The following is a 17,025-nucleotide window of genomic DNA, read 5'->3' as shown; positions in this document are numbered from 1 at the left end:
CGAAACGCGTGGCGCCAAGTTTCCGTAGTTTAAAAATTGTGCGTTGTCGACCTACACAACATTAGTAATTTTGGTTCCTACCGGCATCAGCTATCCAGGGTTAAAATTTCGTGACAGAAAATTTTTTTCGATCCTGTATATAAATGACCTAGTAGACAACGTCGGAAGTTCCTAGAGGCTTTTGTGGATGACGCTGTATACCGAGAAGTCGCGACGCTAGAAAATTGTAGCGAGATGCAGGGAAATCTGCAGTGGATCGACGCTTGGTGCAGGGTGTGCAACTGACACTCAACATAAATAAATGTACATAGACAGGAAAACTCTTTACTGTATGATTACAAAATTACAGAGCAATCAGTGGAAGCAGCTACTTTCATAAAATATCTAGGAGTATACGTATGGAGGGATTTGAAGTGGCACGACCTAATAAAATTAATCGCGAGTGAGGCAGATGCCAGACATGGAGCCACTGGAAGAATCGTCAGGAAATGTAGTCCATCAACACTCGTCCGACCAATGTTTGAATATTGCTCATCAATCCTGACAAAACTCTACCATCTGGTGAGCAAGATGTATGAGACAGGCGAAATACCCTCAGACTTCAAGAAGAATATAATAATTCCAATCCCAAAAAAAGCAGATGCTGACAGATGTGAAAATTACCGAACTATCAGATTAATAAGTCACAGCTGCAAAATACTAACGCGAATTCTTTACAGACGAGTGGAAAAACTGATAGAAGCCGACCTCGGGGAAGATCAGTTTGGATTCCGTAGAAATATTGGAACACGTGAGGCAATACTGACCCTACGACTTATCTTAGAAGCTAGATTAAGGAAAGGCAAACCTACGTTTCTAGGATTTGTAGACTTAGAGAAAGCTTTTGACAATGTTGACTGGACTACTCTCTTTCAGATTCTGAAGGTGTCAGGGGTAAAATACAGTGAGCGAAAGGCTATTTACAATTTGTACAGAAACCAGACGGCAGTTATAAGAGACAAGGGACATGAAAGAGAAGCAGTGGTTGGTAAGGAAGTGAGACAGGGTTGTAGCCTATCCCCGATGTTATTCAATCTGTATATTGAGCAAGCAACAAAACAAACAAAAGAAAAATTCGGAATAGGTATTAAAATCCATGGAGAAGAAATAAAAACTTTGAGGTTCGCCGATGACATTGTAATTCTGTCAGAGACAGCAAAGGACTTGGAAGAGTAGTTGAACGGAATGCACAGTGTCATGAAAGGAGGGTATAAGATGAACATCAACAAAAGCAAAACGACGATAATGGAATGTAGTCGCATTAAATCGGGTGATGCTGTGGGAATTAGATTAGGAAATGAGACGCTTAACGTAGTAAAGGAGTTTTGCTATTTGGGGAGCAAAATAACTGATGGCGGTCTAAATAGAGAGGATATAAAATGCAGACTGGCAATGGCAAGGAAAGCGTTTCTGAAGAAGAGAAATTTGTTAACATCGAGTATAGATTTAAGCGTCAGGAAGTCGTTTCTGAAAGTATTTGTATGGAGCGTAGCCATGTAAGGAAGTGAAACGTGGACGATAACTAGTTTGGACAAGAAGAGAATAGAAGCTTTCGAAACGTTGTGCTACAGAAGAATGCTGAAGATTATATGGGTAGATCATATAACTAATGAGGAGGTATTGAGTAGGACTGGGGAGAAGAGAAGTTTGTGGCAGAACTTGACTAGAAGAAGGGATCGGTTGATAGGACATGTTCTGAGGCATCAAGGGATCACCAATTTAGTATTGGAGGGCAGCGTGGAGGGTAAAAATCGTAGAGGGAGACCAAGAGATGAATACACTAACAAGATTCAGAAGGATGTAGGTTGTAGTAGGTACTGGGAGATGAAGCTTGCACAGGATAGAGTAACATGGAGAGCTGCATCAAACCAGTCCCAGGACTGAAGACCACTGGGATCCGTACCCGAAAGTACTGGTAGAGGAAACAAAAGATCCAAAGAGCGGCAGCACGTTTTGTTGTACTCATTTAGTAACCGTGAAAGCGTCACGGAGATGCTGTCAAGTCCAGTGGCAGACGCTGCAAGACGGCGTTCTGCATCACAGTATGGTCTACTTTAAAGTTCAGAGAGCGCACGTTCCTAGAAGCGTCAACCAGTATATTGATTCCTTCTACTCGGGAAAACGCCATCAAGATAAAATTAGAAACGAGCTCGCATGCAGGCTTATCAGCAGTCGTTGTTCCCGAGAACCGCACGTGACTGGAACAGGGGAAAAATATGATCGTATGGCATTGCTGGCTGGGAGGCCCCATCCGAGCAAGTTCGGCCGCCGAGAGCGAGTCTTATTTTAGTCGACGCCACACTGAGCGACTCGCGTGCCGGTGATGAGGATGAAATGATGATGGAGACAACACAACACCCAGTCCACGAGCGGAGAAAATCTCCAACCCGGCCAGGAATCGAATCAGGGCCCGCTGCATGGGAGGTAAGCACGTTATCACGGTACTGTCAATTTTTTTCAAGTCTTTGATACCAACAAAGTCATTCTAAAATGACAGGTTTCAGTCAGTAATGACCATCTTCAGATCTGTTCTACACTGTGTTCTAATGTGATAAAGCCGTAATGTCATCGTCAAAACATATAAATACACTCAAGGTGTGTCCATTGATGAGAGGTTAAACTGGAAGCAACACATTGATGGTCTGCTGAAACGTCTGAGTTCAGCTACGTATGCTATTAGGGTTATTGCAAATTTTGGTGATAAGAATTTCAGTAAATTAGCCTACTATGCCTACTTTCATTCACTGCTTTCGTATGGCATCATATTCCGGGGTAATTCATCGTTGAGTAGAAAAGTATTCATTGCTCAAAAACGTGTAATCAGATTAATTGCTGGAGCCCACCCACCGTCATCCTGCAGACATCTATTTAAGGATCAAGGGATCCTCACAGTAACCTCACAGTATATAGATTCACTTATGAAATTTGTTGTTAATAATCCAACCCAGTTCAAAAGTAATAGCAGTGTGCATAGCTATAACACCAGGAGAAAGGATGATCTTCACTATGCAGGGCTAAATCTGACTTTGGCACAGAATGGGGTAAATTATGCTGCCACAAAAGTCTTTGGTTACCTACCAGACAGCATCAAAAGCCTGACAGATAGCCAACTAACATTTAAAAATAAATTAAAAGAATTTCTAGATGACAACTCCTTCTACTCATTGGCTGAATTTTTAGATATAAATTAAGGGGGGGAAAAATATTAAACATTACTGTCATGCAATATTTTGTGTAATATAATATCTTGTACAGACATCTTTTATTAACTTGACACGTTCCACATCATTACGAAGTGTCGTATTCATGATCTATGGAACAAGTATTAATCTAATCTAATTAGCAAAGCGTCGACACGTAGAACTAAAATATGGTGTAAAATAGGACACATCGTCCACACTATTTTGCGTCACTGTACATAACTTCAGTATGTTTTGTACAGTAACGCCAGTTGCAAAATGACTGTGTGGACAATGAAGCCTATTTTACACGATATTTTAGTTCTTCGTGACGATGCTTTGCTGAGTGTGTTTATATACAGTATTTTGACGACGCCATTACGGCTTTAGCACATTAGGACATGGCGTAGAGCAGATCTAAGAATGGTCATTACTGACTGAAACCGGTCATCGTCTAAGAACTTTATTTTGTGCTCCAAGACTGGAATAAAAAAAAATTTTGAAAGCACGTTATCATCCAGCTCAGCAGGCGGACTGGAACAGGGAAAGGGTGAAATTGCACTGGTACACAAAATACCCGCCGCAACACACCGTAAGGTAGCTTGCGGAGCATATACGAAGACGTATTTCAAACTTCGTACCTTCAACGGTTCAAAGAAGCCGGAACACGGACCTTTTGCAAGGAGGACACTGGCAATGCAAGAGTTAATACCATCTGCACATAATCCAATAATAAACTGAAAAAATCTTGACTGCGAATATATATATATATGCTACTTTTTGTTCCTTTTTTTAATTAATGACCAAACAGCTATATTTATTTCATTCCATTCCTTACAATCGATTTCAGAATGACATGGCATCAGCCTCAGGCACTTAATACTGGAATCTACGTATTACACAACTGCAAACGTATCATGTGCCCAAGAGGTATCATCTATCTCTAAACATATGTACTTACACCTCACCTTCTCCAACGTTAATGCGTGGACGCTGCCTCATGATTATATATTTGCATGTATATAATGCATCGACTAACGTTAAGGGCTTGTGGGTGGTATCACGTGGCCTTGAAATCGATTGCAAGAGCGGGGAGCAATACACATTGCATTTTGGGCAGAAAAACTATTGAGAAAGGAAAGAAACAGTTTTCAGTTTCCATAGTGACAAGCTTAGTAATTGAAGTTCCCATCTCCTCTGTTACAATGTAAGGAACAAAATCTTTTTCTCTTGGCTCAGGGCACACACATTCGACAAACTTGTGTTTGTGGTAATGCTTCAGGTTTGTTATTAACCATTACTGCGCCCACGTACCGGTGAAGTTCTCGTGAACATTTCAGCGCCACTAGCCGCCAGATGTCTGCTAATGGATTTGGTTGAAAAGTTTTTTTAACGCAACAAGTCCACCACCTCGCTGAATGCGGTGCTCTTACAGGCCTGTCGAAGTGGACAACGCTCTGTTTAAAAGCTCCCCTACCATATAGCGAGTGATCGCGCTATGGCCGATAGGAATATGCAGGGTGTTTCAAAAAGAATGACCTATTTTCAAAACTCCACATTTATTGATAAAAACATACGGTACTACAAACATGGACTAAATTAAAACACACAGAAAATCTTTAAGTTTTGGCTACGCTACTACAAATGCTACCAGCGGCAGCACGATCATCATCTTAAACGATATCTAAATTCTTCATAAGGTTTACACAATGTATATGCTTTTGCGGAAGTTACGGCGCCTGTTCTGTGTTCTTCACTACTTCTATGTCACGAGGGAGATAAACACACTTTCCTTCACATATCCTCACAAAATAAAATCGCGCGAGATTTTGTCTGGCGATTTTGAAGGCCACGAATGCAGTCCTGTGTCCTGGGGTTCCTTACGCCCTATCCAGCGTTGAGGCAGAGTGTCAGTGAGAAAGCGACGTACGTTGTTGTGCAGGTGTGGTGGAGCTCCATCCTGTTGGAAAATAGTCATCTGAGGCGTCCTGAAGTTGTGTAAAAAGCCAATTCTGCAGCATTTGAAGATGCTGGACAGGGCGCACGGGACCGCGACACACTGCCCTGTATTCTTGGCCTCAGATATGCGACTTTTTCTTGTGGAGATATACGAAGAAAAGTGTGTTCATCTACCCTTTCCCTCGTGACATAGAAGTAAGAACAGAGTAACAGACTACATAACTTCTGTAAAAGCAGATACACTGTGTAAAGTTATCGACGAATTTAGCTATCGTCTAGATGTTGTTCGTGCACATAGCATTTGTAATGCCGTAACTAAAACTTTAAGATGTGTTTTGCAGTGTACCCCATATCTGCGGTACGTTTTTATCAATAAATGTGAAATTCTGAAATCAGTCCATTCTTTTTAAAACACCCTCTAATGGGTTCCAGCTGTTATTTTAGCTAAACAATAAATACTGTTCTTCAGTTTCAATTTCCACTGTCTGTAGCAACTTCCAGAAACACTAAACCAAAATACGTCTAATGGTGAAAAAATTGCACGCACAAATCGTCGGGTCGCAACAAGTGATTCGATAACAGCTGACCAAAGGAAAGAAGCAGGGAGTGGAGGGCATGTGGGAGAACAGATTTATGCCGTAAATGCATTCAACACGAGCCGCGTTGTCAAAGAAGTGCGTAAAACGAAAAATGTATGTCTGCGCTATAGAATTACATACTTTTACGATACTTTACTGCTTTCTCAGAGCAAAAACCTCAGCACAAACCTTGTTATTAAACATTTTGTAGTGTTCCTTGACCAGCCATGCAAGAGCGTTGTGGTTTCCACGACGAAGCCATGTCACCTTAGCTGTAGTGCTGCATACGTTTATTCAGCTCTACCGGTGAATCGATACCGCATGTCAGCGGAAAAACACCTTGTAAATTTCCTGTGTTATGCATACTGTACTGTATCTCCCACAAGCAAGTTTCCGTTATCATATTACTTGCCGTAGGAAGTGCCACGAGTTCGCGGCAGAGAAAGCCGACAGAAGTTGATCAAAACTTGTTTCTCGGAAATACGAAATTACTTTGTGTCAACAGTGCAAGTCTTCATATGGGCCATCAGTATTGGCTAAACTCTGTGCAGCTCTAAACCACTGTGTAAACAAATTATTACTGATTGAACAACCCAAGGGTGTACGGCCGCTTCACAGTGACCAGTGGGCACAATACACTGGTGACCAGTCACATCGTCATCGTCAGCCGCGGTGACGTTAGTTCATCAGCGCTTCTGACGATAGTGACATGTCTAGTGGCCAAAACATTGTGCCCCGTTGGGCACTATGAACCGGAAGTACAACCGTTGACTGCTCGACCAACAAATAAACCGGGAGAAACTGCAATATCACAATAATAATTACTATTGTTATTGTTCATCATTCTTGAGTGCACTGGAGTCGACGGAAACCTCGTTAATCCCTTTCTCTGTGTAACTGATAAACTACTGTACATACACCTAGGAAGGGGGCAGGACACAAGCATAACCACTTTAAGTACACAAAGGCTCTTGTTTAATTACGAGTAATAAGGAAATATATTAAAATTTCGTAACAGGTGTATTGAGAAACGGTTGTGTACGCCATACAAAAAAATTTAAAAAAGCAACTGCCACAAATTAGTTACATATTTTTATTTGAAGATGCATCATAATGCATTCGGACTCTGAAAATTCATCTTCAGGAAAACGGCCATACAGTTAAAAAACCTTGTGATTTATTAGTGTTCTGTCCTAAGATGTAAAAACATGTGAGGTAAAGTGATAAAAACTGAAGACAATAGCAATCCACATTAAAGAGCTTTATCCTCAGTGAGTGCATAGTAATCAGGTGTGGCGAGTTTTGAAAATGCGTCGTGCAAACTAACATTTACTACATTTCATTTTCGTCGATTTCTTGCACAGAAGCAATACTAGTGCACGTGAAGCATTCATTATGCACACCTACTACCCTTACAAACAACGACTGCGTCGTCTGAAACATATCCATGTTGGTGTTACGTGCACAATTTCCACTAGGTTTCATGACAGTGAAATACATTTTCTGCTCATATTAGGCACCGCGTCTTGAACAGACCGTAATATTATGCTTTAACACACAAGAGTGCAAATTCATTTTCAGACAGTTTGTTAATGTCCACCACTTGCGGTTGGTTGCTGCATGTCTGTTTTATGTATCACATAATTTGGCCTGCGGTTGTGTTGCTTGCTTGTAACATTCAGTGCCTGCCAAAGTTTTTCAGCTCACTGTGACTGATGAGCTACATTTCCCTTCAAAAGTGACTTACTACTATACACAAACGATCCACCACGATTCTTTAAAAAACGAGACCTACCTTTTGATTACAAGCATGACAACACAACGCAGTAGAACCCATACGATAACGCAACTGCAGCTAAAAATAAATATAAAGTGAAATAAAAATTTCAGACATGTGGATCGATCGCTGTTACGGTAAGTAGTATTATGTAAATTTTCAGCCGGCTAAGAAACAAAACTTATCATTAACGTCCCATGTGAATATTGGCACGGGATGAAACTGCAGCGCACATTAAGTGTAACCTCTTGAGAATGCTTCGAAACGCATACATTTTCGTAGTATGGTCAACTCTGAGTAATAACTGTACAATTGAAGTTACTTACCTTACTCATTACAATGGTCATCGCTGGTTCAAACGTAAGTGTCCATACTTAACATTTCAGTCACCTAGAACAGTGACGTCTGTAACCTGCAATCAAGCAGCTAGGAAATATATTGTTTCACAATCCATGTTTCACACTTCTAGAGATGGTAGAGGGAACTTAGTACATGAAGTTTTATAATATAGGAACTCGTGTCCGGAAGCGTCATCCAACGACGCTCCACAGCTCAAAGGTATAGGCGGCGGCACATGCACGAACTTAGAAGGATGATGAATAAAGGATAAATGTGTCAATCTGAGGTAGTAGGGGTCTCTGTGCCGGGACTTAAAAACAAAAACAGTTCCGTTATTTCTGACAGTGGAATACATGTACTGGTACCGTTGTTTCTATGCTTGTAGTGCAGGCAACTTTCAGAAGTAGTAGTATGGGCCAAAACAGAAAAAATATATATAGTAAACATGGGCTCTAAAATGCATACCTTAAAAAGGTAAGAGCAGTTGTTCAACAGGAAAAATTTGTTTCACAGTAGCGAACATGAACAAGTACGCTTAGCTCCTCAGGTATGCATTTTAGAGCCCATGTTTACTGGAAATTTTTTCCCTTGTTTTCGTCCATACTTCGTACTCCATATTACCACCTCTGAAAGTTGCCTACCCAACAATCGCAGTTACAACAATACCAATATATTTATTCCACTGTCAGATGTATTAGAATGATTTTCGCGGTAACTTTCGACTCGTTCGTACCCGAACCAGGGGTCCTTAACTCAAATTGATACATTTATCCATCTCAATCATCCTAGAAAGTTTGTATCATAGGGTCACCCTGTACATGCAGACGGAATTCTTGGTAAAATAAAGCTTTATTTGCTGTCAGTTATAAACGAAACGATTAATATCAGGCAACATAACACTAAGGCAGATGACTATAATTTCATTTCCATTTTTGATGATTATCGGTCATCTTTCTGCTTTCCGCATGTTAGGACAGGGATGGCAAACTCACCTTCCCTAAGGGAGAAATCATTCACAATTTTTGCCAACACAGAGGCTACCCCGCGACTGGGCGCACTTCACAAAGCGTTAGTAACCCTGGTTGGGAAGATTTTCAGTTACAAACCTATTTCACATTGAAAACATGCACGAATACCACTAAACACATCGCAGCAAATTCCCGTGGTTAGCATATGTTCACTACTTTGGCCTGAAAATCATCTCGAAAATATCCACCCTTAATGAACACTTGAATGAACCTGGAAACTAACGATAATGATATTCAGAATATAGGTGCAATGCAGATTTCGACCCCGAATCACATTCCACACCAAAGTGAAGTCGCAGTTTCTTTGCGAAACGATGCAGTAGTGAGGAACATCCCTTTGACTACGACGTCAGAGAGGTAGCGAAAGGCCTACTGGTGAAGTATACCCGCAGTGTCGTTTTCAAAGGAACTTCCCGGCATATGCCTCACATGATTTAGAGAGACAAGGAAATTCGTATGGACGGACGGGTTGCGAAAAGCTGCCCTCCCTGATACATTCCCAAGATGGGCACACATATGACAGTTCGTAGTGGGGGCGGAGGATCGGCTCTAGACCTGGGGGTATGGAATATTTACAATGTTTTGGAAGATGAATGGTGACTTGTTACTAAGCATAAAAGGAGTTCCAGTTTAGACTCCCGTAATACCGACTTTTAAACCATTTTCGTTGAAAAGGCTGACTGCATTATATTTTTGACACCAACCTTACTGTACATTGTGATACTCTAGGCTGTTTCGCATCCTACCAGTATCACGTTACTAAGCTGAGATATGGAGAACTGTCCTATTAACATTTAAGTGGTCTATTACATATACCACCAAATTAATATGAAACGAACTACAGACATGTATAAATGAGATGGTGAAGCTGAAGACTGCATCGAAAACAAATCTTCACTATGTTCTGGTAGTGTTACAGGACCTCTTGTAAAAACGAGTGCACCGAAAAATCACTGAATTTTAACACACTGAAATTTATTTTAGTTTAATGATACAATAATAATTGGTAACATTCAACCGTAATTAATGTCCTACACAACTCAACAACATGGTTCGAGGGGAAGTGTTATTATCAGGTTGTAAAACTTCCCGTTTTAACCACATGAGAAATTTTACAACCTTATGACGAAGGCTTTCTCTCTTGAAACGCGCTACTGAATTGCGAGAATGGTGAAAATTACTGTTGAATGCTACCAATTATTACCGCAAAAACAAACAATCGTTACCGCAAATCTGTAATAGCTAATATTAAAATTAGTTTGATGATAGTGCACGAAGTATGTGAATACTGCAGTGGAGGAAAAAAGGTATACTGCGAACACAGACAAAAAACACGCGAATGATTTATATCTGGAATATCAGAATGCGATTGTTGACTGGCAATATGGGGTTACCCAGTCCACAAAGGAGATTGCTTACACACCACTCGTACGACTCATCCTAGAATATCGCTCAAGAGTGTGGAACTCGTACCAAATAGGCCTTACAGGGGATGTCGAACGTATTACAGAGAAGGGCAGCACGAATGGTCACAGGTGTGCTAGATCTGTGGTAGACTGTCGCAAGGATGCTGAAGCAGCTGAACTGGTAGACTCTTTAAGATATATACTACGACCCCTAACTAATGCTCCCATGCGAATCGTGAGGACAAGATTATATTAATTACAGCACGCATGGAGGAATTTAAACAATCATTCTTTCCGCGCTCCATCCATGAAAAACCTTAATAACTGATACAGTGACACGTACCCTCTGCCATGCACTTCACTGCGATTTGCAGAGTACAGATGTAGTAACTGATTACAGCAATAAGAAACATGGTTTTGATGGAAAAATCAGCTAACTTTTTCAAATGTCTAAATTGGATCATCATATTTCCGGTTTACACATAATGAATTACGTAAATCCGATGCTAGTGAGTCAGGAATCTGTTTACGATGAGTCATAAATTGAATTTTTCATCTGGGGACTATCTATTTCAGTTATCTTACTTGTTTTAACAAGCAATTATCTTGGGCAAAACACACGTCTGTTCTACATTGTGTGACAAATGAATAAATATAAAGTGGTATCAGGTATTCGCTCAACACACTCAAATCACTAACAGAATACTGAAATAAGTCTATGTTAATACAAACTGCTATAAAATTGTCCAAAAAAGAGGAAACTAAGATCAAAGACCAAGTTAAAAATCTTAATTCAAAACAATATTCAGAAATCAAAAATGCACTGCTAATACTTAATTACGTTGGTGAGAATTTTGAAGTAGGCTAGCTCTTTTTCTCGTAGAAGAAAACTGTTATACAGTTTTCTGGAAAGAGTATTTACTGCTGAAGTAATTACTATTTTCAGTTTTTATGTTTGAAACTTTAACTTCGCTTACCTCTTACGTTTCAATAAAACTGGTAAAAAGTTATTGCTGAGAGTCGCGCACTGAAAACCCACCGCGCGGTAAACTTTGTTCTCTACAACAGGCGAGACGGTGATAAGTTATTTAGACACCTAAACAACAAAAACAAAGGTACAAAAATTTTATTAAATCCAAACACAACACTACCAAGTAAAACTTCATAAAGTCACCTATGAAGAATTTTCTTCATATAACAGACTTCACCTTCCCCCCTAGGAAAAAAAAGGTACAGCATCTAATGGAAAAAGCGGCAAAGGACCCAGTTGTACCTATGGTTCTCGACCCAATTTTATCGTGTTGCTAGTCAAAGTCTAAACTTCTATAAATTCGCACGTGTTCGCATGTGTATCAATGTAACCAACGTGACAGCAAAATAATATGTATCAAATGAAATAGTAATTATCTTTTAACTGATCCAATGTATGCTAAGTGCCCATTAAAATAATCAGCAGCATTAACAGGTTATGTGATTAATAAGCACAGCTGTTCAGTAGTTTAGAGTTTTATATTTTCTAAGAAGTTGTGCTTCGTTTCCCTCACTCCACTTCATTGTATGAAACTACTGTCTCTATGGCCCTAGCCTCACGACACACGTGTGTGTGTGTGTGCGCATTTGTATAGGTTAGCCTGCCAGAGCCTATGGCAACTACATTGTAAGGACATGAAAGAATCTTGTGGCTAAAAGCCAGAGCCAGCCTTGTCGAACATTTCCTAATCGTAAAGCAACCATTTGATTCATATTGCGACATGCAGTAACGGAAAGTACAACTACTAAGTTAAAAGTAGCAAAGACACTGGAAATTAACGAGCATATGACACAAAAACAGTTTCATTATTCCACGTCCAAAATTACGAGTAACTTTTGCATCACGGAAGAACTGTGTAAGTAGTGAAAAATCAGTTTCAAAAATGCCACTTTCTATTAAATCTTTACCTTACTACCTTGTAACTTTAAAATAGCTATAACTTATCTATCACTAAATACCTCTCTCTGCCCCACGACAACTTTTCTGCCATTGCGACACTCACTTGTCAAGATTGTAATGGTCTGTACACATTGTATGCGTCGTGTTTTGAAAGTACGAGGAGCAGCGTATTGTGTGTTGACGTCCAGCTGTGCCGCGCACCTGTGAACTCTATCAACTGTCAGTTACGTTGATTATTCCCACGTCGTTCTCCGCGGCGCAGCACAGCACATCTGCATTTAATGCTCCTTAAAACGACGGAACACGGTTAGCGCAAAAATAAATTTTGCAGCAAACATAGAAAGTTTATTTTTTGTCGCCTCTAACAACGTTGGCGAAAAATAAACACAAGTAATTCAATTTACACTTCTTTCACAGCCACAGTGGAAACTACCCACTACCCTCACATGCGTTGCAAGGACATTTCATTTCACCACGGCCAGTTTTGAGGATTTCCTACCAATCCTAGTGGTGTACATAATGGTCATGGTTGATCACTGTATAAACATGAAAAGTTCTAATATTTTAAAACAAGTTACATTTCCTTCAAACGTATCACTCAAATTGAGGCGGCTTACGTAAATAGATTCTCAAACGATACCTCACTAGATCTAAAGCGCCTGCGTCTCTAAAATAAAGGGAACGCAGCCGTTACGATAACATCAGATCATACATTGCGTCCAATAATCCCATAATGGGACTACCATCAGATGTGTAATGAGAGTGAATATAGGTTAACATAAGAGTCAGTGTAAAACACAATTTTGTCAAAATCTGCGTGCATAAAAATCAAATGCACGGCTACCTTTACAATTGTATTCCACAGTATGTAATTTACAGGCGTTACATGAAAGATCTATTTTTATTTTCAACATTTGACTGATTCTGCACCACATTGATATGTCTGAATTGAACAAGCTTGCCCTGTTAACAACGATGTGCCTCTGACATATTACGCATCACTTTTGCGTTGCAATTCTGAAGAAATTAAATCTTGTTGCCTACTAAGTTTTCGTTTGGGTAACATCCTAGGCAACGTCCTTCACCGTGGCTACAAGGTACAATGCCTCACTGTCAATTTTTGAATTAGCACCAGATTCATACTTACAAAGATAGCATGTACAAACAAGCAGTGAACTAGTACAGCTTCTTGCCAATTACAGCTGCGACATTATAGGAAAATAGCAGCCACAACACGGCTTTTGTGTGACTTCCTGCAGAAAGCTACTTTTCTACAATTACTTATGGTACTTTGTCATACTTTTCTATAATCTCAGAACTTCTGTATAATTTGTTGAGAAGCTGTTAGTAACTGCAATTTACACCATTAAAGCAATAAAACACTGCTAACTTAAAATTGTTAATCACAGGAAGTTTGGAGGCATAATCTCATCTTACAGGTGAGAGAGGTTTAAGGTGCACGTGCAAGCTCACCAAGAAAAGTACACAGCACAAAGTAATAATGCATTTCCATAGCCATTAACATTACAAGAAAGTCTAAATCCAAAACTGTCGTCAGAAATACTGCACTGTGTGTCTGAGGACTTCATGAATGTTTTTACTGTACAAAATACTATTCATTCTGACCATCAAATTGGTTGAAGTCCTTTCATCAGTCTTACGTCACTTTCTTCTCAGAAGCATTCACTTGGGAGAAGAAATATTTGTACACAAAAATCCATTAAAGAGTACTGAATAGAGCAGTTACAGAATACAAATCACACTTGCAAAATATCTTAGCAACAGCCATTAAAGAATGGTGCAATAACTGAAAACTGCATTGATTACTTCATCCCACAGTTTAAAAAAATCAAGCCCCCACAAAGATTGATATATATTTTATAACATTTTCAACAAAATAAATAAAAATTTTTCTGATAGTGCACCACATGATAGGTACATCACAGTACAGATATAAAGATTTAAACAGACTACCTGTAAGCAAGAAAATCTGTTACTTTAGAACTTGTCATCAACTACACGAACTGACTCATTAACAGAAATACAAGGTCAACTCACCTGGTTGGATGCCAATTCCAAGAAACAACAAACGTGCAGTTTTCAATGCGCAAGTGCCAACATCCAGTGTCATTCAGAAATGAAATCACCCACACAAGTGTAGCACTTACATATGATCACACCACACTGGACCAATATGTCACTTTCCCCTAACAAGCCAATTCCACTGTAACTACAGTAACAGCCCCAAGGTGATAAATATATGAATATTTTTGTATTTCGTCACATCTTCAATATTTGAATAAATACTGAAAAACAATCATCTTCACTTTAGCCAAATTTCACAAACTTAATTGTCCTGTCATCTTCCCCTAATACTGACAAGTCAATGCATTGAGAACATGACAGTTTGCTGAATTGTAAGAGATACAATATTTTTAATAAAAGCTAATAAATAACTATCAATTCTAAAAAGGGCTTTCGAAGTATCCAATCTGAAAAGAATCCGTAACAACATAACAACCATGACTTTAATATATTATCTAGTTTCTGCCAGTACTATTACCTGACCCCCCCCCCCCCCCCCAAAAAAAAATAATCAACTGCATTCTTACCTATGTGCACTGAAAACACTATGAAAGTAGGTGAATGATGTTATAATGAAAAGCTGAAAATTTTTTGTTAAATATTCCTAGATCAAGAAACTGATAACCGACATGCAGTGTCTTATATACGTTTAAGAATACATTACACCATATAATAAAAATTTAAACATTTAGATATTAACAATAAAAGAGTTATGATACAGTGTGTGTGTTGTACACAACGACAGCTCATAAACAAGAATTGACATCTAGCACACTTCATTCCTTTACACAGTATTATGAAGAATGACGCGAGTACAAAATTCAAATTCTGGGCCATAATGTTAAAATCTCTTGTCCTGCATGTCTATCCTTTTCTCAATGCCCCCACTGACAGATAGTTATATGCATTGTTTTTATTATCTCTATTCCATCAATATTTGGAAGTATTGTATTAAACGGTGTGTGACACTTCAATTCATATGGTCAACTTTAACATCTGATTAATTTTTATGCGTGCGAGCCAGCTGAACTTTGAAAATAAAAAGTAAATGCATGAATTAAAACTGACATTTCAATAGCCCAACATATGAGTAAAACAAATCAATTATTCTGTCATTTGTAAAATAGGAGATTCCATCAAGTATATAAGCAAATACTAGCCTAGCCCAGTAATGTCTACACAGGATACTCTCACTACGAACAGAAAAACACAAGCATCTTTCATTTTTAGTCTTAAGTGGCAAACAACAAAAACACAGCAACCACCAGATACCAAAAACACAGTGACAAAAAAATTGTACTTCATGCCACACAAGAAGAACCTTATTTGTTGCCATTGTGGAAACTACAAGCAAAGATTTTCTAATAGCAGCATAATTGTAGTAGTATCATTAGATCATATACTAAATAGTGTTTCATTTGAACTATTCCTCACATACACTTCTGTCAGTCGTATGCGACATATGCTACTAATATAAGAGACTGCGACAACAACATTATTCTCTCCGATTTCTTCAGACAAGTTTACATCAGGTTGTCTAATGTCATGTGAGTATAAATTCATTTTGTATGGGTATGATAACAAGGCACTATGGATAAAAATAAACACAAAAACTTTATAAAAACCATGTATTAAAACATACTTTGTTCTTTGTTACACAATTAAAAATCTATGCATTCTGCCATCATCAAAGTAACATGTAGATCTTGAGTCCACATTAATTTATGCTGGCTAATATTACAGTAATATCCAACACATTTCACTACTATTTACATACAATGTTCTTATTTTGGTTGGAAAAAAGAATACTGACAACACAGCAGTTGAGCTAACAAGGCTATTAACCTGCAAAGATGATATGGAAATAACTTTACAAAACGTTAATTGATAATGACAGTCCTGAGCTAGTCAGAAGAAAGTTTTGATATAAAACTCTGTACAAACTATAGAGTATACAGACCATTCCTTCACTCTTTTGCAGATAAAACTCTACTAACACAAAACAAATTAGAGATTCATTAATAAGCTACATAAATCCACATGTCCCCATGTTTGGCCACCAGGCGTAGACAGCTTGGAAGAGGTTTAGTTACAAGAACTCAACACTGTGGTAAAAGTTTTTGATCTAGAAGATCAGAACAAAAACAATTAGTTAATTAGTGACATCACCCTGTTTGTAGTATTTTCTCATGAACAGCTCTTAACATGTGAAACAGCAGCAAAGGGGAGAAGCTAACTACACTCAATTATTCAACTGACACTGCATTACATAAAGATCTGGCAATAAAAAATATATATATACAATGAAATCCTAACATTAACAAATAAATTATTATAACTCAGCAACATAATATTGTAGAAACCTTTTAAAGTATGTAATGCAACATTATACTAATATTAGTTCAGTTCTCTTTGGTAGCAAGTAGGAAAAGACTTCAATCATTTTCCTTCATCAAGACTTATTTATAAATTAACCCAATATCACAATTCAATGCAAAACCTAAAAATCTGACTAGCTCAATCAATATGTACATACAAACAACACTTCTAGTGCTGCACTACAGCAGTAAAGAGCTACAACAATTCAAGTTACATCACTGCTGTGTTTTCAGTATCAGACCAGTCTTTCCCACCCTCAACTGCATTAACTGGCTCACATAAAGCCCATTACAAATTGCACCTCCCACAAGAAAGTAAAAATGATT

The sequence above is a fragment of the Schistocerca piceifrons genome, chromosome 2 (genome assembly GCF_021461385.2).
Source record: "Schistocerca piceifrons isolate TAMUIC-IGC-003096 chromosome 2, iqSchPice1.1, whole genome shotgun sequence".
NCBI lineage: Eukaryota > Metazoa > Arthropoda > Insecta > Orthoptera > Acrididae > Schistocerca > Schistocerca piceifrons.
Note: the sequence above shows the minus strand (reverse complement) of the source record.